Genomic DNA, 23270 nt, shown 5'->3' with positions numbered 1-23270 from the left:
CTCATGATCTGCCCGCCTCAGCCTCCCAAAGTGCTGGGATTACAGGTGTGAGCCACCGTGCCCGGCCCTCAATTCTCTTTTTATTGTAGAATTGATGGTGGTCATTGTGGCTAGTTCCCCAACATTCCTTTCACCCCAGATGGGTCATTTAGCCAGCCACAAGAATCTCATTTTCCTTCTCAGGGCCCTATGTAGGAACGGACATGCATGACCCAATTCTATTTAATGTATTTATATGTATATTAGAGACAGAGTCTCACTATGTTGCCCAAGCTCATGATCCAATTCTAGCCATGAAGCCTGAGTGAAAATCTAATGGCGTTTCTGGAAAAACTTTCCTATTTCTAACAGTCAGAGAAGAAAAAGGCCCCTATTTTCTCCTTCAGATATTGTAGCATCCGAATTTTTTTTTTTTTTTTTCGAGACAGAGTCTCACTCTGTTGCCCAGGCTGGAGTGTAGTGTGTGATCTTGGCTCACTGCAACCTCTGCTTCCTGGGCTCAAGAGGTCCTCCCACCTCAGTCTCCCAAATAGCTGGGACCACAGGAGCCCATCACCACACCTGGCTAATTTTTGTATTTTTTTGTAGACACGGGGTTTCACCATGTTGCCCAGGCTGGTCTCGAACTCCTGAGCTCAAGCAATCCACCTGCCTTGGCCTCCCAAAGTGCTGGAATTACAGGCGTGAGCCACCACACCCAGTGGTATCTGAATGTTATGCCTGGAAGTGCTACAACCATAATGCTGCTGGCCCTGGGATAAAGCCAATATTGGAAAAGGGCAAAGCCAAGAGAATCACAGATATTAAATGAAGACAGAGAGGGAGAGAGAGAGGGAGGCAGAGAGAGTATAAACAGGTGATTGTAAAGGGTAAATACCTGTTTTTGGCAAGAAAGGGGAAGGCTTTTTAAAATTTAGACACACAGGGTAGTGCGGAGGCTCACGCCTGTAATCCCAACACTTTAGAAGGCTGAGGCAGGAGAATTGTTTGAGCTCAGGAGTTCAACAACAGCATGGGCAACATGTTGAAACCCCGTCTCTACAAAAAAAAAACAAAACAAAACAAAAATTAGCTAGGTGTGGTGGCATGCGCCTGTAGTCCCAGCTACTTGGGAGGCTGAAGTGGGAGGATCACTTGAGCATGGAGTGGGGTGGAGGCTGCAGTGAGCTGTGATTGTGCCACTGCACTCCAGCCTAGATGACAGAGTGAGGCCCTGTCTCAAAAAATAAATAAATAAATTTAGATACACAGAAAGAGAGCCAACTTTTTCAGTTTTGTTAACTTTGCCCACAAATCATAAAGGAAAACGCAGAACTCAAAACTGACCAATTGGTTGAGCTACAGCAATCAAAGGCTGCTCTCCATTCCAGGGAAAGAAAAGGCCCTTTTCTAATTGAATAAATTGCACTCACGCTGTATATAAACAATAAAGACAAAACTGAGGAGCCAGGAGACATTGGGATCTCCAAGATAAACACACAAACCAAAACAAGAACAACAAAAATCTACTACCAATAATCAGAATTCCTGCTCAGTCTGCTGTCTGGCAGAGTTCGCCTAATGGTCAGATCAGGAAAACCTCACTGAAGGGGCCATAAGTAGCTGTATACAAATCAGAACACAAGCCAGAAACAGACCTGGCCAAGAATCAGACAGAATCTAGAAAGTAAAACAGAAACAAAGCCAGCAAACAGTTAAAAAAAACACAGGAGGCGGCGCGGTGGCTCACGCCTGTAATCCCAGCACTCTGCGGGGCCGAGGCGGGCGGATCATCTGAGGTCTGGTGAAACCCCGTCTCTACTAAAAATACAAAAATTAGCTGGGCATGGTGGCGCACGCCTGTAATTCCAGCTACTCAGGAGGTTGAGGCAGGAGAATCGCTTGAACCCAGGAGGTGGAGGTTGCAGTGAGCCGAGATCACGCCACTGCACTCCAGCCTGGGCAACAAGAAACTGTCTCACAAAAAAAAAAAAAAAAAACAGGATTTGTGAGAGTTAAGCTTTAAGCTTTATTGCATCATGAAATTCATCCTTGGCCGGGCGCGGTGGCTCACGCCTGTAATCCCAGCACTTTGGTTTGGGAGGCCGAGGCGGGCGGATCATGAGGTCAGGAGATCGAGACCATCCTGGCTAACACGGTGAAACCCCGTCTCTACTAAAAATACAACAACAACAAAAAAATTAGCCGGGCGCAGTGGCAGGCGCCTGTAGTCCCAGCTACTCGGGAGGCTGAGGCAGGAGAATGGCGTGAACCCGGGAGGTGGAGCTTGCAGTGAGCCGAGATCGAGCCACTGCACTCCAGCCTGGGCGACAGAGCGAGACTCTGTCTCAAAAAAAAAAAAAAAAAAAAAAAAAAGGAAATGCATCCTTATTGGGAGGATCAAAGGATAAAATGAGTGTAAAAGTACACTATGACTCCTTTTTTTTGAGACAGGGTTTCACTCTGTCACCCAGGCTGGAGTGCAGTGGCATGATTTCGGCTCACTGCAGCCTCAACCTCCTAGGCTCAAGTGATCCTCCCACTTCAGCCTCCTTAGTAAGGATTACAGGCACTCACCACCATGCCTGGCTAATTTTTTATTTTTTATAGAGATAGGGTCTACCTGTGTTGCCCAGGCGAGCCTCAAACTCCTGAGCTCAAGTGATCCTCCAGCCTCCGTTTGCCAGAGTGTTGGGATTACCGACATGAGCAGCCATGCCTGCCTGTGAACCCTATTGAGGAATGCAAATATAAGCCATCACTATTAACGTCATCATCTCCAAGTTATAGGAGCTTTAGAAATTATCTAGGTTCGGCAGGGCGCGGTGGCTCACACCTGTAATCCCAGCACTTTGGGAGGCCGAGGCGGGCAGATCACCTGAGGTAAGGAGTTCAAGACCAGCCTGACCAACATGGCAAAACCCCATCTCTACTAAAAATACAAAAAAATTAGCCAGGCGTGGTGGCGGGCGCCTGTAGTCCCAGCTACTGGGGAGGCCGAGGCAGGAGAATGGTGTGAACCCCGGAGGCGGAGCTTGCAGTAAGCCGAGATCGCGCCACTGCACTCCAGCCTGGAAGACAGAGTGAACAGAGCGAGACTCCGTCTCAAAAAAAAAAGAAAGAAAATGATCTAGGTTCATCTGTGCACCTGGACAAACCGCCCCGGAAGCTCCAGTAGATCAGTGCCTCCAGGCTTTCTGGGTGGACCCTTCCCAGTGGGAGAAAAAGCCAGAAGCAGATGCATTTTAAACAAGGGAAGAATGTTATCTGCAGAACAATTGCATGGTCAGACTTCAGGGAATGGATTTCCAAATCAGAAGACACTACAGGTTTTTGAAGGAAAAAAAAGACAAGATTACCAAAGTTACTGTCTGTTAATGATATGAAAAAAAGAAAAAACAGCGAAAATTTCACATGAAAATCATATCCATAAAGGTCATAACACATCTTCAGATATTAGCATTACAAAAATCAGAGAGAAGAATTTCAGGTCAGGGAGTCAACAACTTCCAGGAACAACTCAAGTTTCACTGATTTGGGATACTAGGACTTGACAGAGTAACCCTGGTTTTTTTGGTTCGGTCTGATTTATCTCAGAGCCCAGTGTTTGGTTTGTAATTTTTTCCTAACTATGGGATGTGATGCCTGCACTTAGCCACCACCATAGCGGTTCAAAGCGTCAGGTTTTGGGGGTTTTTTTTTGGTTTATTTTTGTTTTGAAACAGAGTCTCTGTTGTCCAGGCTGGAGTGCAGTGGCAAGATCTTGGCTCACTGCAACCTCTGCCTCCTGGATTCAAGAGATTCTCATGCCTCAGTCTCCCAAGTAGCTGGGACTACAGGCACACGCCACCACGCTTGGGTAATTTTTGTATTTTTAATAGAGACAGGGTTTCACCATGTTGGCCAGACTGGTCTCAAACTCCTGACCTCAAATGACCTGCCCACCTCTGCCTTCCAAAGTGCTAGGATTACAGGCGTGAGACACTGTGGCCAGTCTGTTTCTTGTTGGTGGTGGTGTTTTTTGTTTTGTTTTGTTTCTCGAGACAGCATCTTGCTCTGACGCCCACGCTGGAGTGCAGTGGTACTATCATGGCTCACTGCAACCTTTACCTCCCTGGCTCAAGTGATCCTCCCACTTTAGCCTCCCAAGTGGCTGGGACTACAGGCTCATGCCACCACGCCCAGCTAATTTGTTGTTGTTGGTAGAGATGGAGTTTTGCCATGTTGCCCAGGGTGGTCTTAACTCCTGCGCTGAAGCAATCCTCCCGTCTTGGCCTCTCAAAGTGCCGGGATTACAGGCATGAACCACTGAGCCTGGTCATGAATTTAAATCTTATATGATTCCTCCTCTTTGAAACTTGATAACCATGTGGCAAACATTCCTAAACACGTGGTTGCCTCTCGGGGAACACATAAACAATGAAAAGTGGCAAAATCAAGATAATTCCAATACACATGTACAAGAAATTCTAACAACCCGGATTGGATGTCCCCAAGTTGCCCAACCTGCTAAGGTCACCCTATCATCTAAAATCAAAATTAAAATGGTCGAACCGAACCCCAGCTTACCTGTAGTGGGAAACCCAACACCCTTCCCCGTAATAGCTCCAAAAGAGGCTTGTGGTGGTGGGTTAGACAAGGGGCAGTGGTGATTGGTTTAGGCAAATCAGGATCAATCCCTTGAAACTTAGATATGCTTAAGTATGCATAAGTGAAATGAATGACAGCAACCATAGAAAGGAATGAGAGGGAGGAATTAGGATTATTTTGTTATTATAAAGCACTTGTATTACCTGTGAAGTGACACATTGTTATTTGGAAGTGGACTTGAATTAATTGTAAATGTATATTGCAAACTTTTGGGGAACCACTAAGAAAAAGTTTTTTAAAAAGAAAAAGAAACACAGGCTAGGCAAGGTGGCCCACGCCTGTAATCCCAGCAATTTGGGAGCTGAGGTGGGAGGATTGCTTAAGCCTCGGAGTTCAAAACCAGCCTGGGCAATGTAGCAAGATCCCATCTCTATTAAAATAATAATAATAATAAAATAAAGCTATTTTAAATATAAAGACATCTAGATTAAAGGCAAAGGGATGGAGAAAGATATATTATGCTAACGCTTATCAACAGAAAGCAAGGGTTAGCTATACTGACTTTAGACAGAACAGATTTCAGGGCAAAGAAAGGGATATCTTTATAAGGGTATGACACAATGGTAAAGGGGTTAATGCATAGCAATTTTTTTTTTTTTTTTTTGAGACAGGGTCTTGCTCTCTTTGTGTCACCCAGGCTGGAGTGCAGTAGTGTGAGCTCGGCTCACTGCAACCTCCTCAAGTGGTCCTCTCACCTTAGCCTCCCGAGTAGCTGGGACTATAGGCACATGCCACCATGCTTGGCTAATTTTTGTATTTTTTTGCAGAGACAGGGTTTTGCCATGTTGCCAAGGCTGGTCTCAAACTCCTGGACTCATGCAGTCTGCCCATCTCGGCCTCCCAAAGTGCTTCACCTGGCCCCATAGCAATCCTTAATGTGTGAAGCAAAAACTGATAGAACTACAAGGAGAAATACACAAATCCACTATTATTGGTTGAAGATTTCAACACCCCTCTATCAAAAATGAACAGATCTAGCGAGCAGAAACTCAGTAACTCAGTAGCACCACCAGTCAAGCGGATATATAAGTATTTGTAGGCTGCTTCATCCAGCAACGGCAGAATATACATTCTTCTCAAGGTAGCATGGAACATTCATGAGATAGGCCATTTTCTGGGCCATAAAACACACCTTAACAAATTCAAAAGAATAGAAACCACACAGACCAGGCGTGGTGGCTCACACCTATAATCCCAGCACTTTGGGAGGCCCAGGCGGGTGGATCACCTGAGGTTGGGAGTTCGAGACCAGCCTGACCAACATGGAGAAACCCCGTCTCTACTAAAAATACAAAATTAGCTGGGCATGGTTGCTCATGTCTGTAGTCCCAGCTACTCGGGAGGCTGAGGCAGGAGAATCACTTGAACCTGGGAGGCGGAGGTTGCGGTGAGCCAAGATCAAGCCATTGCACTCCAGCCTGGGCAACAAGAGCGAAACTCTGTCTCAAAGAAAAAAAAAAAAAAAGTTCCCTCTCCCTCTCCCTCTCCCCACGGTCTCCCTCTCCCTCTCTTTCCACGGTCTCCCTCTCATGCTGAGCCGAGGCTGGACTGTACTGCTGCCATCTCGGCTCACTGCAACCTCCCTGCCTGATTCTCCTGCCTCACCCTGCCGAGTGCCTGCGATTGCAGGCTCACGCCGCCACGCCTGACTGGTTTTGGTGGAGACGGGGTTTCGCTGTGTTGGCCAGGCCGGTCTCCAGCCCCTAACCGCAAGTGATCCGCCAGCCTCGGCCTCCCGAGGTGCGGGATTGCAGACGGAGTCTCGTTCACTCAGTGCTCAATGGTGCCCAGGCTGGAGTGCAGTGGCGTGATCTTGGCTCGCTACAACCTCCACCTCCCAGCTGCCTGCCTTGGCCTCCCAAAGTGCCGAGATTGCAGCCTCTGCCCGGCCGCCACCCCGTCTGGGAAGTGAGGAGCGTCTCTGCCTGGCCACCCATCGTCTGGGATGTGAGGAGCCCCTCTGCCTGGCTGCCCAGTATGGAAAGTGAGGAGTGTCTCCGCCCGGCCGCCATCCCATCTAGGAAGTGAGGAGCACCTCTTCCTGGCCACCATCACATCTAGGAAGTGAGGAGCGTCTCTGCCCGGCCACCCATCGTCTGAGATGTGGGGAGCGCCTCTGCCCCGCCACCCGGTCTGGGATGTGAGGAGCACCTCTGCCCGGCCGCGACCCCATCTGGGAGGTGAGGAGCATCTCTGCCCGGCCGCCCCGTCTGAGAAGTGAGGAGACCCTCTGCCCGGCAACCGCCCTGTCTGAGAAGTGAGGAGCCCCTCCGCCCGGCAGCCGCCCCGTCTGAGAAGTGAGGAGCCTCTCTGCCCGGCAGCCACCCCGTCTGGGAAGTGAGGAGCGTCTCCGCCCAGCAGCCACCCAGTCCGGGAGGGAGGTGGGGGGGGGTCAGCCCCCCGCCAGGCCAGCCGCCCCGTCCGGGAGGGAGGTGGGGGGTCAGCCCCCCGCTCAGCCAGCCGCCCCGTCCGGGAGGGAGGTGGGGGGGTCAGCCCCCCGCCCGGCCAGCCGCCCCGTCCGGGAGGGAGGTGGGGGGGTCAGCCCCCCGCCCGGCCAGCCGCCCCGTCCGGGAGGGAGGTGGGGGGGTCAGCCCCCCGCCCGGCCAGCCGCCCTGTCCGTGAGGGAGGTGGGGGGCTCAGCCCCCCGCCCAGCCAGCCGCCCCATCCGGGAGGTGAGGGGCGCCTCTGCCCGGCCACCCCTACTGGGAAGTGAGGAGCCCCTCTGCCCGGCCAGCCGCCCCATCCGGGAGGGAGGTGGGGGGATCAGTCCCCCGCCTGGCCAGCTGCCCCGTCCGGGAGGGAGGTGGGGGGGTCAGCCCCCCGCCCGGCCAGCCGCCCCATCCGGGAGGGAGGTGGGGGGGTCAGCCCCCACCCGGCCAGCCGCCCCGTCTTGGAGGGAGGTGGGGGGGTCAGCCCCCACCCGGCCAGCCGCCCCGTCTTGGAGGGAGGTGGGGGCGTCAGCCCCCACCCGGCCAGCCGCCCCGTCTTGGAGGGAGGTGGGGGGGTCAGTCCCCCACCCGGCCAGCCGCCCCGTCCGGGAGGTGAGGGGCGCCTCTGCCCGGCCGCCCCTACTGGGAAGTGAGGAGCCCCTCTGCCCGGCCAGCTGCCCCATCCGGGAGGGAGGTGGGGGGGGTCAGCCCCCTGCCCGGCCAGCCACCCTGTCCGGGAGGGAGGTGGGGGGGTCAGCCCCCCGCCAGGCCAGCCGCCCCGTCCGGGAGGGAGGTGGGGGGGGTCAGCACCCCGCCCGGCCAGCCGCCCCGTCCGGGAGGGAGGTGGGGGGGTCAGCCCCCCGCCCGGCCAGCCGCCCTGTCCGGGAGGGAGGTGGGGCAGGTCAGCCCCCCACCCGGCCAGCCGCCCTGTCCGGGAGGTGAGGGGTGCCTCTGCCCGGCCGCCCCTACTGGGAAGTGAGGAGCCCCTCTGCCAGGCCAGCCGCCCCGTCCGGGAGGGAGGTGGGGGGTCAGCCCCCCGCCCAGCCAGCCGCCCCGTCCGGGAGGGAGGTGGGGGTGTAAGCCCCCCTCCCGGCCAGCCGCCCCGTCCGGGAGGTGAGGGGCACCTCTGCCCGGCCGCCCCTACTGGGAAGTGAGGAGCCTCTCTGCCCGGCCACCACCCTGTCTGGGAGGTGTGCCCAACAGCTCATTGAGAACGGGCCAGGATGACAATGGCGGCTTTGTGGAATAGAAAGGCGGGAAAGGTGGGGAAAAGATGGAGAAATCGGATGGTTGCCATGTCTGTGTAGAAAGAAGTAGACATGGGAGACTTTTCCTTTTGTTCTGTACTAAGAAAACTTCTTCTGCCTTGGGATCCTGTTGATCTGTGACCTTACCCCCAACCCTGTGCTCTCTGAAACATGTGCTGTGTCCACTCAGGGTTAAATGGATTAAGGGTGGTGCAAGATGTGCTTTGTTAAACAGATGCTTGAAGGCAGCATGCTCGTTAAGAGTCATCACCACTCCCTAATCTCAAGTACCCAGAGACACAAACACTGCGGAAGGCCGCGGGGTCCTCTGCCTAGGAAAACCAGAGACCTTTGTTCACTTGTTTATCTGCTGACCTTCCCTCTACTATTGTCCTATGACCCTGCCAAATCCCCCTCTGTGAGAAACACCCAAGAATTATCAATAAAAAATAAATAAATTAAAAAAAAAAGAAAAAAAAAAGTTAAAGGAAATGAGGTAAAGTGCACAGGGCTTCAGAAGAACATTTTGGGCCGGGCACGATGGCTCATGCCTGTAATCCCAGCACTTTGGGAGGCCCAAGTGGATGGATCACCTGAGATTGGGAGTTCGAGACCAGCCTGACCAACATGGAGAAACCCTGTCTCTACTAAAAATACAAAATTTAGCCGGGTGTGGTGGTGCATGCCTATAATCCCAGCTACTCAGGAGGCTGAGGCAGGAGAATCGCTTGAACCAGGGAGGCAGAGGTTGCAGCAAGCCAAGGTCGCGCCATTGCACTCCAGCCTGAACAACAAGAGCGAAACTATGTCTCAAAAAAAATAAATAAATAAAAGAAAGAAAAGAAAAAGAAAAAGAAACCACACAAAGTATGTTGTCAGGACACAATAAAATTAACCTGGAAATCAATAACAGAAAGCTAGCTGGAAAAACCCCAAAATATCTGGAGATTAAACAACACATTTCTTTTTTGAGACAGAGTTTCACTCTTGTTGCCCAGGGTGGAGTGCAATGGTGCAATCTCGGCTCACTGCAACCTTCGCCTTCCGGTTTCAAGCGATTCTCCTGCCTCAGCCTCTCAAGTAGCTGGGATTACAGGAATGCGTCACCATACTCAGCTAAGTTTTTGTATTTAGTAGAAACGGGGTTTCACCGTGTTGGTCAGACTGGTCTTGAACTCCTGACCTCAGGAAATCCACCCGCCTCAGCCTCCCAAAGTGCTGGGATTACAGGCGTGAGCCACTGCGCCGGCCAACAACACGCTTTTGAGTAACACATGGGCCAAAGAAGAAATCTCAAGAAAAGTTTTAAAACATGTTGGTCATGAATTTAAATCTTATGAAAATGAAAATACAAACTATCAGAATTTGTGGGATGCAGAATTAAAAAATAGTGCTTAGGGGGATATTTCTAGCATTGACTGCATCTATGAGAAAAGAGAAAGATCCAAAATCAATCATCTAAGCTTCTACCATAGGAAACAAGAAAAAGAAGAGCAAATTAAATCCAAAGCAAACAAAAGAAAAGAAAAAAAAGAAATTAGAGCAGAAGCCAATAGAATTGGAAATAGGAAATCAATAGAGAAAAACCAACAAAACCAAAAGCTGGTTCTTTGAAAAGAAAAATCATTGTGGTTCTGTGAGCACAGAATAGGAGCAGAATGGGTGTAAAGCAGGCAACCAAGAGTGAGCGTCTGACATGTATGCTCAGCAGAAGTCCATATCCTTGTCCAAGATGTCAAAGAAATCTCTTGATACATCTCTGGGCTTGAAGCACTGCCCTACAAGGTGCCCCCATGTACACCCCGACAGAGGACGCCCCTCCGCCCCACCCAGCTCACACCTAGTCATATGCAGATGTAAGACCCTGAGATTTTAAGCCCAAATGGGCAAAACATGTGGCCACATCTTTTTTATGACTTTTTGTTCAAAACATGTGGCCACATTTTAAGGGGGCCTGCCCCTCCACACCCCTGGGTATTTCTCGCAAGGTGGAGACAAGAGACTGGGAAAAGAAATAAGACACAGAGACAAAATACAGAGGAAGAAAAGTGGGCCCAGGGGACCAGCGCTCAGCAAGTGAGGACCTGCACCAGTACTGGTTTTTGAATTCCCTCAGTATTTATTGATCACTATCTCTACCATCTCGGCGAGGGGGATGTGGCAAGACTATAGGGTAATTGTGGGGAGAGGGTCAGCAGGAAAACATGTGAGCAAAGGACTCTGTGTCAAAAATAAGTTTAAGGAAAGGTGCTGTGCCTGGATGTGCACATACGCCAGATTTATGATTGGCTTTACACATCTCAGTGCAGTAAAGAACAGTATTGCCGCCAGCATGTCTCACCTCCAGCCGTAAGGCGGTTTTCTCCTATCTCAGTAAATAGAATGTACGATCGGGTTTTACACCAAGACGTTCCATTCCCAGGGATGAGCAGGAGACAGATGCCTTCCTCTTATCTCAACCACATAGAGGCCTTCCTCTTTCACTAATCCTCCTCAGCACAGACCCTTTACGGGTGTCGGGCTGGGGGACGGTCAGGTCTTTCCCTTCCCACGAGGCCATATCTCAGGCTGTCTCAGTGGGGGGAAACCTGGACAATACCCAGGGTTTCTTGGGCAGAGGTCCCTGCGGCCTTCCGCAGTGCACTGTGTCCCTGGGTACTCGAGACTGGAGAATGGTGATGACTTTTACCAAGTGTACTGCCTGCAAACACATTTTTACCAAAGCACATCCTGCACAGCCCTAAATCCCTTAAACCTTCAGTCAATACAGCACATGTTATCTGCCAGCACAGGGCTGGGGCTAGGTCTACAGATTAACAGCATCTCAAAGCAGAAGAATTTTTCTTAGTACAGATCAAAATAGAGTTTCTTATGTCTTCCTTTTTCTAATAGATACAATAACAGTCTGATTTCTCTTTATTTCCCCCACAACATCTTTTATGACTCAGCCCAACAATCTCCAGGCAGTGCCCAAGGTTAATGCCTAGGCCAATTGCTGCTGCAATCTGGGCTCAGGATGTGCAGACCAGAGATAGCCAAGGGTGTCTGATAACTCTAAGGGCTTGGTCGTGCTCAACCAGGATGGAGCTCAAGCCCCCAGACTGGCCAGGAGCTCAGTTGACTCAGCACTGCTCTTGAGTGCAGGTCAGAATGGGACTAGAGTTGGATTTTGGAGGTTAAAATAAAATACTCCAGGTCTTGACAGAGATGACTTAGCTGAAGTCATTCAGTTCCCCATCAAACATGACCCCTGGACTCAAGAAACAGGCAGCATCATGGGATGGGAGGCTGAGCCCTGGAGTTGGAGACCAGCCTGGGCAACATAGTAAGACCTCATCTCTACAAAAAAATTTAAGAATTAGCCAGGCATGGTGTCATGAGCCTCTAGTCCCAGCTACTCAGGAGGCTGAGGTAGGAGGATTGCTTGAGCTCGGGAGGTCAAGGCAGCAACAAGCCATGATTGTGCCACCGCAATCCAGCCTGGGCAACAGAGTGAGACCCTGTCTCAATAAATAAATAAATAAATAAGGGCCAAGCATGGTGGCTCAGCCTGTAATCCCAGCCCTTTGGGAGGCCGAGGTGGCGGATCACCTGACGTAGGTGTCAGGCCTCTGAGCCTAAGCTAAGCCATCATAACCCCTGTGCCCTGCGTGTATATATCCAGATGGCCTGAAGCAACTGAAGAGCCACAAAAGAAGTGAAAATAGCCTTAACTGATGACATTCCACCATTGTGATTTGTTTCTGCCCCACCCTAACTGATCAATGTACTTTGTAATCTCCCCCACTCTTAAGAAGCTTTTTTATAATTCTCCCCACCCTTGAGAATGTACTTTGTGAGATCCACCTCCTGCCCATGAAACATTGCTCCTAACTCTACCGCCTATCCCAAAACTTATAAGAACTAATGATAATCCCACCGCCCTTTGCTGACTGTCTTTTCGGACTCAGCCCTCCTGCACCCAGGTGAAGTAAACAGTCTTGTTGCTCACACAAAGCCTGTTTGGTGGTCTCGTCACATGGATGCGTGAGACAGTAGGGGGTTCGAGACCAGCCTGACCAACATGAAGAAACCCCGTCTCTACTAAAAATACAAAATTAGCTGGGCATAGTGGCACATGCCTGTAATCCCAGCTACTCGGGAGGCTGAGGCAGGATAATCACTTGAACCCGGGAGGAGGAGGTTGCGGTGAGCCGAGATCACACCATTGCACTCTAGCCTGGGCAACAAGAGCGAAACTCCATCTCAACCAATCAATCAATCAATCAATAAAATAAAAAGTAGGAGAATATCCTGTCCACCATCTTTCCAGTCCAGAAAGCTCTGTGCAACTACAAAGGCCACTTGGAGTCATCTGAGGGACTATGTTTGTAAGAAGTACAAGGACTCTCAGATTGTAAGCCATCTTTGGAGAAGAGTGTTTGCTTGGCCATGCCTGTGAGGGGTCACTGTGGACCAAGTGTGACACCAGACCAGAAGTAATATCAAAGACCTTGGAGGGAACCATCTTCCAGGAACCTGGGTGTCATCTGATCACTGAGGGAGAATGCCCAGAAGCACTTTTTGTCCTATAGCTCCATTTGAATCTGTCCCCAAGATATTAATAACAATGACAACTATAATAATGTAATACCATTGTCCATTACCTACTATTTGATGTAATGACATTTCCTTCTTGTAATATCATTAACAGCTGCCATATTCTAGGGCTGGGCTGAGTGTTTTCAGCCATTACCTCATAATCCTGACAAGGATCCTAGAGGGGGTTATTACTTGCTTTCTTTCAGATGGGTGAATTGCAGTTCAAATGGTTTAAGTAACTTGCCTGGAGCTGAATGGCTAATCAGTGGCAGATAGGGGACTGGAAATTACTTCTGCCTGATTCCAGAAACAGAGTGGGAACAAAAGGTCATCATTTAACAACAGATAATCAAAAGACAGGAATATCCAACTCCATACACAGCTCATCACTCATTCAGCAAATGCACTGGGAGCACCTGCTGTCCCCAGAAATAAAACATTCAGAATGAATAAATTCCATATTTGCAGATGTGAGGAGTCAGAAATGAAAAGTAATGTCTCTAAACTGTCAGGATATGCCTAATTCCTAGAGTCAACAAAATGTCTAAATTCCCAATCATTCTGGTGGTTTGGTTCGTCAACTAAGGTACTTCAAATCAGTTTAATTCGGAACAGTTGGGCAGAACCTTTTCGGCCGCAATGTGCATGAGAATCACCTGGAAACCTTGTTCAGGTGCTGATTCAGAGTCTGGGATAGGTCTGGGTGGGGTCTGAGAGTCTGCAGCTACTCCCAGGCCTCCTCTGCTGCGGGTCTGAGGTCCACCTTCTATGCAGCAAGGCTGTAGAGAGTTATCACGAGAGTGTCAAAGCTGGAGGCCTCTCCAGCTTGCATTGGACACATGGGGTCACTGGGCCTCAGAGGAAAATGGGACTTGCCCAAGGTCACACAGGAATTTAGGGCAAGAGCTGGCCCCAGAAGTCCTGGCCCTCAGAGCAATGGAAGTATAAAGACAGCCCTGTTCAGCATCACCACAAGAATAACCCCCCAGTTTTGAACACCTAACTGCCAGGCCCTATAACACATTCTCATTTGATTCTCACCAAAAAGAAAAAAAAAATCACAATGGGCATTATTATCTCTTATTCTTATTTATTCATAGATGAGAAAACTAAGGCTTATGTAAAAGCAACTGGTCAAACCAGGATTTAAATGTAAATATGTCTAACTTTAAAGCTTGTTCTTTCTGCTAAGGCACATACATTTCATCCCATTTCAAAATGTCTAAGACCAGACAATCATGGGCGGTCTTCAACAAGTAGGGGACTTAAGTTGCATTCAAGTACAAACTATCTCTATTTTTTTTTTTTTTGGTTCAGGATCTCACTCTATCACCCAGGCTGGGGTGCAGTGGTGCGATCATCACTCACTGTAGACTCGATCTCTTGGGTTCAAGCGATCCTCCCGTCTCAGTCTCCCAAGTAGCTGGAACTTAGACTCCTGACTAATTATGTATTTATTTATTTATTTTTGGTAGAGACTGGGTCTCATTATGTTGATAGACTGGTCTTGAACTCCTGGGTTCAAGCAATCCTCCCTCCTCAGCCTTCTGAGTTTCTGGGATTGCACTCCTGAGCCACTAATAAAAATAAATATTATTTAAATAATAATTTTAATTAAAAAATAACTAGGCCAGGTGGGGTGGCTCACACCCATAATCTCACCCCTTTGGGAGGCTGAGGCTGGAGGATCACTTGAAGCCAGTAGTCCGTACCAGCCTGGCCAACATAGTGAGACCCCATTGCTACAAAAAAATACAAAAATTAGTCAGGTGTGGACATGCTGGTAGCCCCAGACAGACAGGAGGCTGAGGCATCAGGATTCCTTGAGCCCAGGAGTTCAAGGTCCCAGTGAGCTCTGACAGCACCACTGCATTCCATCCTCGGTAACAGAGAGATATCCTGTCTCAGAATAATAATAGTTGGGGGTAGCAGTCTTGCCATGTTGGCCAGGCTAGGCTTGAACTCCAGGCCTCAAGCGATCCCTCCACCTTGGCCTTCCTAAGGCATTGGGATTATAGGCGTGAGCCACTGTGTCCAGCCCCTAAAAGTGGAGTTTAAAGAGCTATAAATTATTTCAGTGTCTTATTGCAAAGTAAGGCAATTAAATAGACTATAGACATATGTAACACTTAAAATAGAAACACTTTAACCCAAGTTAAAACATTTAAAACAGGCCGGGAGTGGTGGCTCAAGCCCAGCACTTTGAGAGGCCGAGCCAGGCAGATCTCCTGAGGTCAGGAATTTGAGACTAGCCTGGGCAACATGGCAAAACTCCGTCTCTACTAAAAAATACAAAAATTAGCGTGGCGGTGGGCGCCTGTTATCCTAGCTCCTCAGGAGGTTAAGGCAGGAGAGTCGCTTGAACCTGAGAGGCAGAGGTTGCAGTGAGCCAAGATGGTGCCACTGCATTCCAGCCTGGGTGAGAGGGTGCAACTATGTCTCAAAAAAAATTTTTTTTTTAAACAGAAAAACTACCTACTCACGGGTGTTCTGTTATTCCTTGTCAAAAAGTAACAAAGCTATTTGGGAAAATTGCGTTTTTCTTTTTCTTTTTTAAAATGTCTACTCCTCCCTTTGCACGGATTCTACCTGTGACTCGGTCTCCAGGCTTCCTTTGGGTTGACTTGGCTGAGTGACATCTGGCCCAGCACTCCGGGGCCATGCAAAGACCTTGGGGTGTGCTCCTCCCCCAGCATCTGGGATGTTATTGCTCCGTCTGCTCTGCTGTGGTCCCTCCAGTGGGCCACTGGTTCGGTCAGCTTTCCCAGTCTCTCCATAGCAGGTTTTGACCGCATCTTCAAACTGGAGTAGTCAATACTGTATGTGACAAGGGAATACTGTGTGTGACAAGGAAAGTTTTAAGGCTCATGACTGTAATCCCAGCACTTTGGGAGGCAGAGGCAGGTGGATCACCTGAGGTCAGGAGTTCAAGACCAGCCTGGCCAACATGGTGAAACCCTGTCTCTACAAAAATACAAAAATTATCTGGGCACAATGGCAGGTGCCTGTAATTCCAGCTACTCGAGAGGCTGGGGCAGAAGAATTGCTTGAACCCGGCAGGCAGAGGCTGCAGTGAGCCGAGATCATGCCACCATGCCATTGCACTCCAGCCTGGGCGACAGAGTGAGACTCCATCTCAAAGAAAAAAAAAAGCAACTACTGTTCCAGATTCCCAAGTTTCTGGTTAAAACTGCCTTCTCCTTTCTCTTCTCAGTGTATTTGTCACTAAAGAAAGGCACCTTCTCACCCACATTGTACCTCACATTGCCCCAAGGTGGAAACACTTGTCAGGTGCCAAAGAGGCAGTCTGACAACTTCAAAACCTCATAATACGTTATCAAGATGTGTAATATATTTGTGTTGTTTGTAGCAATGCTGTGTTGATATTAATTATAGTTCCCATGATTTGAGGGAGCCAAAAAATATTTTTTAAAATAGTGATAATTCTATCCCAAAGAAAAATTGTTAATACTTAGCCTTTGAAGGTCTCAGGAAATGAGACATTTTAATTTTCAATTTACATTTGTATTTTTGTGGCAAGAGTCATGGTAGAGTGGTAAATAAAAGACTTTCAGCATAAAAGTATATTACAAATTGATGGGGGGAAGGAATGGAAATATGAAGAGAAAAAGGAAAGATGAATTTTTCTGACTGTTAAGGAAGAACTTGTTCATGTATTTTTAAAAAAAGGGTGACAGTATCAAATTGTGTTGTGTATATGTCATTGGATATATTTAAAACAATGATGTAATCGTTTTGTTGTTAAATGTTACTATTTGCGATATGCCAGCCCTCGCAACTATTTTTAATTATGGTGAAAATGTTTTATGCCCACTTAGAAAATGTACAAGGGTTACATGGTTTTCCAGAAATTATTTTAGAGAATACCCAAGCACAAAGTTAATTAGTTCTATGTTGGAGGAAAAAGATGTTCGCAGTGACGTCCCTGTGATTCCTGGGCTTGCCATTTGCGCCCTCTGCCGGTGTTCTGAGATTTTGCTTTTTAGACAGCGAAACTGTCCTTTGCTCTATCCCTTGCTAACTGTGGTCAAAATCTCCCCACCAGGAGGGCCTGACAAGAGCCAGGCGGCCTGTGATGGCCTCAGGAGCCTGTTGTGCATTTGAATGATCCATCACAGCATGCGGGTCACAGAATCACCGGGTCCCTGTCTTGGAGCTGGGTGACAGTGGAACACACTCTTGGTCTAAGTTCTGAACTTACACAATCTTCTTTTGCTGACTGACCTAGTGATGAGTTTCTTAGCCTTGGAAATATTAATAATTCTAGAAGAGCTACTGTCAAAAAGAGCCATATTCTGGAGAATATTGGAAGAGATTTATTCTGAGCCAAATATGAGGATCACAACTTGTGACACAGCCCCATGAGGTCCTGAGAATATGTGCCCAAGGTGGTTGGGTCACAGTGTGATTTTATACATTTTAGGGTGACAGAACTTGCAGACATCAATCTATATATTTAAGGTGTACATTGGTTCTGTATGGAAAGACAGGATAACTCAAAGAGGGGAGTGAGAGCTGGGAGTGATGGAGGTGGATTGAGGCTTCCAGGTCATAGGTGGATTCCAAGATTTTCTGATTGGCAATTGGTTGAAAGAGTTAAGTTATGATCTAAAAACCTGGCATCAATAGAAAGGAGTGTCTGGGGATGGGGGTTGTGGAGATCAAGGTTCTGTTCATGCAGAGGAAGCCTCCAGGTAGCGGGCTTTAGAGCTCTTATCAGGCCTGAAAAGGTACCAGACTCTTAATCTCTCCTGGACCAGGAAAAAGACCTGGAAAGGGAGGGGGATTCTCTACAGGATACAAATTTCCTCTACAAGAGACGGCTTTGCAGGGCCATTTCAAAATATGTCAAAAAATATATATTCTGGGGCTGGGCATGGTGCCTCACACCTGTAATCCCAGCAGTTTGGGAGGCCTATGCGGGTGGATCACTTGAGGTCAGGAGTTCAAGACCAGCCTGGCCAATATGGTGAAACCCCATCTCTACTAAAGATACAAAAATTAGTCAGGCATGGTGGCACGCACCTGTAATCCTAGCTACTCAGGAGGCTGAGACAGGAGAATTGCTTGAACCCGGGATGCAGAGGTTGCAGTGAGCTGAGATCATACCATTACACTCCAGCCTGGGTGATAAGAGTGAAACTCTGTCTCAAAAAAAAAAAAAAATATATATATATATATATATATATATTCTGGAATAAAATACATTGATTTCTTTCGGGGCCTGCTATCTGTCATGTGATGCTATACTAGAGTCAGATTGGAATTTGGTACCTATAAAGACATTGTTTTGTCAGTCTTAAGATCTTTATTTTATTATTATTATTATTTATTTTTATTTATTTATTTATTTTGAGACGGAGTTTTGCTCTTGTTGCCCAGGCTGGAGTGCAGTGGCCTGATCTTGGCTCACTGCAACCTCTGCCTCCTAGGTTCAAGCAACTCTCCTGCCTCAGCCTCCCAAGTAGCTGGGATCACAGGTGCCGGCCACCATGCCTGGCTAATTTTTGTATTTTTAGTAGAGACGGGGTTTCACCATGTTGGCCAGGCTGGTTTCAAACTCCTGACCTCAGGTGATCCACCTGCCTTGGCCTCCCAAAGTGCTGGGATTACAGGCATGAGCCACTGCACCCTGCCAGATCTTTATTTTAACATTAATATTGGTCCCTTGTACCTGAATTCCAAAGGGAGAAGGGTATCATGAGGCATGTAGACTCCTCTTCCCATCATGGCCTGAACTAGATTTTCAGGTTTGGAATGTCTTTGGCTGAGGAGGGGGCAGAGGTAGGGAATGGGGCGTGTCTGCCAGTCAGTTGGAGAGCTTAGACATTTTTATTTTACTATTTTGTATTTATTTTATTTTGAGACAGGGCCTCGCTCTGTCACCCAGGCTGGAGTATAGCAGTATGATCATGGCTTACTGCAGCCTTCACCTCCTGGGCTCAAGCAGTCCTCCCACCTCAGCCTCCTGAGTATAGCTGGGACTACAGGTGCATGCCACCACACCTGGCTAACTTTTTAAATTATTATTTGTAGAGATGAGGTCTTTCTATGTTGCCCAGACTGGTCTCAAACTCCTGGGCTCCAGCGATCTTCCTGCCTTGGTATCCCAAAGTGTTGGAATTACAGCTGTGAGCCACCACACCTGGTCAGAATTTTATTTTTGGTTTACAGAGTAATGGTGAACACAACGCCAGCGTCTATGGTGTTTGCCATGTGCCAGGCACTGTTTGAAGCTGTGTTCACTCATGCAGTATGAACTCTAATCCATTCACCGAATTCTCTTATTTGCCCTGTAAGGTGGGGACAATTATTATTCCCATTTTACTGATGAAGAAGTTGGGGACTGAGAGGTTAAATAAACTGTCCCAGGCCACACAACTAATCAGGGCAGGAGTCAGGATTTCTGGCCAGGTCCTCTCACTGTAGGCTGGAACATTTACTACTATTCTCTACTGTTTGTTGCTTTAAAATAATAAAACACAGGCAAAAAGATTTTTTTAAAAATCTGTTATCTTGTCACCCAGAGATCATTATCACTAACGTTTTGGCGTGTTCCTTTCTAGTCCTGTGTGAGTGGGAGTCTGTGGGTCCCTGGCATTCTGTCTGTTTTATGCAAATGGGACCTTCCAGTTCTGTAGTCCGCTCTGGACGCTTTTTGCCTCTATTCCCAGCCACTGTCAGTTTTGTGTATCCCCTGGAGCACAAACTAGGCTGAGATCACCCGGTTTCTTTCTGACACTCAGCTTCTAGAGTTCTCTCTCCCACAGGCAGCTCCAGGGAATGAGGTCGTGAGGACTCTTCACCCAGGCCTGGCCAGGCAGTGTCCCCGGGGCTGAAGTCCCCCCTGAGGGAGGCTGCCCCTCCTCTGAGGTGGGAGTGGGGCTGACGCTAAGGAATTTCTCATGTTGAGTATCAAGTTCAGATGGCGCGTGGGAGGAACAGAAGGTGGGTTCCAGATCTTGGCTTGTGCCGCTTAGTTCTCCAGCTTTGGTGACATGTGCTCAGGCTTTAGCCCATTGAAGGAACAGATTCTGATAGGAACATTCTCAGTTCTGAAGCCCAAGCTCATTCCTCCCCTCTGGAGCCAAGGATGCCAGTATGTGGTGTAAACTAAAAATCCTAGGTTCCCCAGGCCGGGCGCGGTGGTTCACGCTGTAATCCTAGCACTTTGGGAGGCCGAGGCGGGTGGATCACGAGGTGAGGAGATTGAGACTACCCTGGCTAACACGGTGAAACCCCGTCTCTACTAAAAATACAGAAAATTAGCCAGGCGTGGTGGCGGGCGTCTGTAGTCCCAGCTACTAGGGAGGCTGAGGCAGAAAAATGGCGTGAACCCGGGAGGCGGAGCTTGCAGTGAGCTGAGATCGCTTGCATCCCAGCCTGGGCCACTGAGCGAGACTCCGTCTCAAAAAAAAAAAAAAAAAAAATTCCTAGGCCCCCCAAACAACGAAACGGACCCCTCCTCTCGGCCAAGCGCAATTCTAAAGTAAACCTGAAATACGAGTTCAGGCCGTGGTGGGAATGGGTGGTCGTGTTTCCTTATACCTTCCTCCCTTTGGAATTCAGGCACAGTTGACCAGCACCAATTTTAAATAGAGACCTTGGCCTGGCGTAGTGGCTCATGCCTGTAATTCCAGCACTTTGGGAGGCGAGTGGATCATCTGAGGTCAGGAATTCGAGACCAGCCTGACCAAAATAGTGAAACCTCATCTCTACTAAAAGTACAAAATTAGCCAGGTGTAGTGGTGCACCACGCCTGTAATCCCAACTACTTGGGAGGCTGAGGCAGGAGAGTCGCTTGAACCCAGGAGGCGAAGGTTGCAGAGATCCTGCAGCCTGGGCAACAAGAGGGAAACTCTGTCTCAAAAAAAAAAAAAAGAAAAGAAAAGAAAAAGAAAGAAACAGAGACCGTAAGACTGACTTTTCGTAGCAATAAGATACTAACGTGACAGACAGCAGGCCCTAAAAGAAATCAAAGAATTTTATACCAAAACATAATTCCTTGACTTTTTTTTTTTTTTTTTTTTTTGAGACAGAGTTTTGCTCTTGTTTCCCAGGCTGGAGTGCAATGGCATGATCTTGGCTCACCGCAACATCTGCTTCCTGGGTTCAAGCGATTCTTCTGCCCCAGCCTCCTGAGTAGCTGGGATTAAAGGCATGTGCCACCACGCCTGGCTAATTTTGTATTTTTAGTAGAGATGGGGTTTCTCCATGTTGGTCAGGCTGGTCTCGAACTCCTGACCACAGGTGATCCGTCCAGCCTACTTTTTGTTTTGTTTTGTTTTTGAGACAGGGTCTCACTCTATTGCCCAGGCTGGAGTGCAGTGGTGTGATCATGGCTCACTGCAGCCTCCTGAGCTCCTGGGCTCAAGTGATCCTCCTGCCACAGCCTCCTGAGTAGCTGGGACCACAGCAGTGCACCACTACTTCCGAGATGGGGTCTCACCATGTTGTTCAGGCTGGTCTTGAACTCTTGGGCTCAAGAGATCCTCCCTCCTGGGCCTCCCAAAGTGCTGGGATTACAGGCATGAGCTACCATGCCTGACCCTCTATTTTTATAATATGGTTGAGCAGTTTTCAATTTGTATATTTAGTCATGCCTGACCACATATTTTGGATCACCACAATATTCCATTTTATTCTTTTTTCAACTCAGTCTAATCTGCTGTTAAATATATCCATTGTGTTTCTAACTTCAAGTATTAAATCTTTCATTGCTAGAATTTTGTTTTTAGTTATTTACACATATATTTTTATTGTTTATCGTTCTCTAGTTAACTTTTTGGTCTCCTCTTTTATTTTTTGAAAAAGATTAAACATATCCATTGGGTATTCAATATCTGATAATCTCCATACTGGAATCTGTGGATCTGATTCTGCTGTTTTTGCAAAAACAGTGGACAGCAGAATCAGCTTCACAGACTTTATTTTCCTTTAAAATGTATTATGAGTAAATTTCGACTGGGACTTTATATGTGGGAAAACTAAAAGGCCCGTTGTGAGGATGTATTTCTCTCAGAGAGAATTTACCTCAACTTCTGCCAGCATCTGTGGGGTATCCTAACCTGGGAAACTATAATTTCTTGGCCTGGGGCTTTTGGACCACGCAGGTGGAGAGAATTCAGACCTGAACATCATGTTTCGTAACATTAGATCCTATGAACCCTCCAACCAGATATAATACATGGTAACAACTGTTAGACAACATTGAAGTGAATATCCAGGCCTTACGGCTGTGGCCGAATCATAGACCTGCTGAGAATGAGGTGTCAATTCAGGTGTCAGAGAAAGGACCACCAGAGAGACCATCACTGAGACTAGGAATCCCTGAAAGTGCGGCAGACAAAAAAAGAGAAGTTCAAGGCAGGCAGGGAGAAGACGGAGATGCAAAAGACACCAGTCCTTAGGGTAGGGAACCCACTTCCGGGACGCGAGGGACCCCTTCCAGGTGAGAGCCCAGGTGAGTGGGGGGCGGGCAGAAGTGGGCGTGGGAGTGGCGGGCGGGGCGCCCTCCCTGCGACACGGCTGGGTGGCTTCCGGCTCCCTCGGGGTTCGCTCCGAGGGTTGGTGCTGCCCCTCCCTCGGAACGGAACGGCGTTTTTATTCCCAGGGAAAGGAAAAAGAAGTTGCTTTCCGTTGCGTTGGAAGGACAACATATCTTGCAGGGGGCTTAATTTCTCATTTATGACTTTTATTCCGCTCCTTCCAGTCCTCTACAATTAAGAAAGAAAAAAAACCCAACCTTGACCCCGACGTGACTTGAACACGCAACCTTCTGATCTGGAGTCAGACGCGCTACCATTGCGCCACGAGGTCACACCGAACTAGCGACTCCGCATCGCTAAAGACCTCGTTTCTCCAGTATGGTTCCAGGGCTGGGAGGCTAAGGAGGAAAGACGCCCTCTTTCTTGAATTCCAGCACCAATTCAGAGCGCTAGCGAGTGTGGTTTCTCCGGTGCGGGAACACAGACGCGCTGGGGCATCCCAGCCTGAACTGCGGCGCCGCAGCGGAGCAGCCACCAGGCGGCCGAGACTCGGGCTCCGCCTCCTCCGCGTCGCGTAGTGACCCGGCGAGGGGACGCCGGGTTGCGGGGACTGGCATCGGGGGGTGGGATTAAGGAGATGCCCAGGAGGAGGCCCAGGATCGGGGGGATCCCTGGGCCATGGGGATTCTGGGAGGGAGCGAGGGGACGCAGGGGAGAAGGGGACGCCGGGGCGGACTAGGGGACGCGGGGGTAGGTGACTCCGAGGAGCGGTGAGGACGCCGGGGGTTAGGGGTGAGGAGATGTCCAGGGGAGGAACGAGGGACTAGAGGAAGCCCAGAGGGCAGGGGGACCCCGGGGTAGAAGGGACTCTTGAG

The 23270-nt window shown here is 48.8% G+C and overlaps 1 non-coding gene across 1 annotated transcript; it reads right to left on the bottom strand.

Moving 5' to 3' along the window:
- Window positions 1-22654: 22654 nt before the first annotated feature.
- Window positions 22655-22726, bottom strand: TRNAW-CCA (transfer RNA tryptophan (anticodon CCA)). Its single transcript has one exon. It is a non-coding gene; the product is annotated as a tRNA-Trp (tRNA).
- Window positions 22727-23270: the final 544 nt, after the last annotated feature.

The sequence above is a fragment of the Pan troglodytes genome, chromosome 19 (genome assembly GCF_028858775.2).
Source record: "Pan troglodytes isolate AG18354 chromosome 19, NHGRI_mPanTro3-v2.0_pri, whole genome shotgun sequence".
Taxonomy (NCBI): Eukaryota; Metazoa; Chordata; class Mammalia; order Primates; family Hominidae; genus Pan; species Pan troglodytes.
Note: the sequence above shows the minus strand (reverse complement) of the source record. Positions and strands in the feature narration are given on the sequence as shown.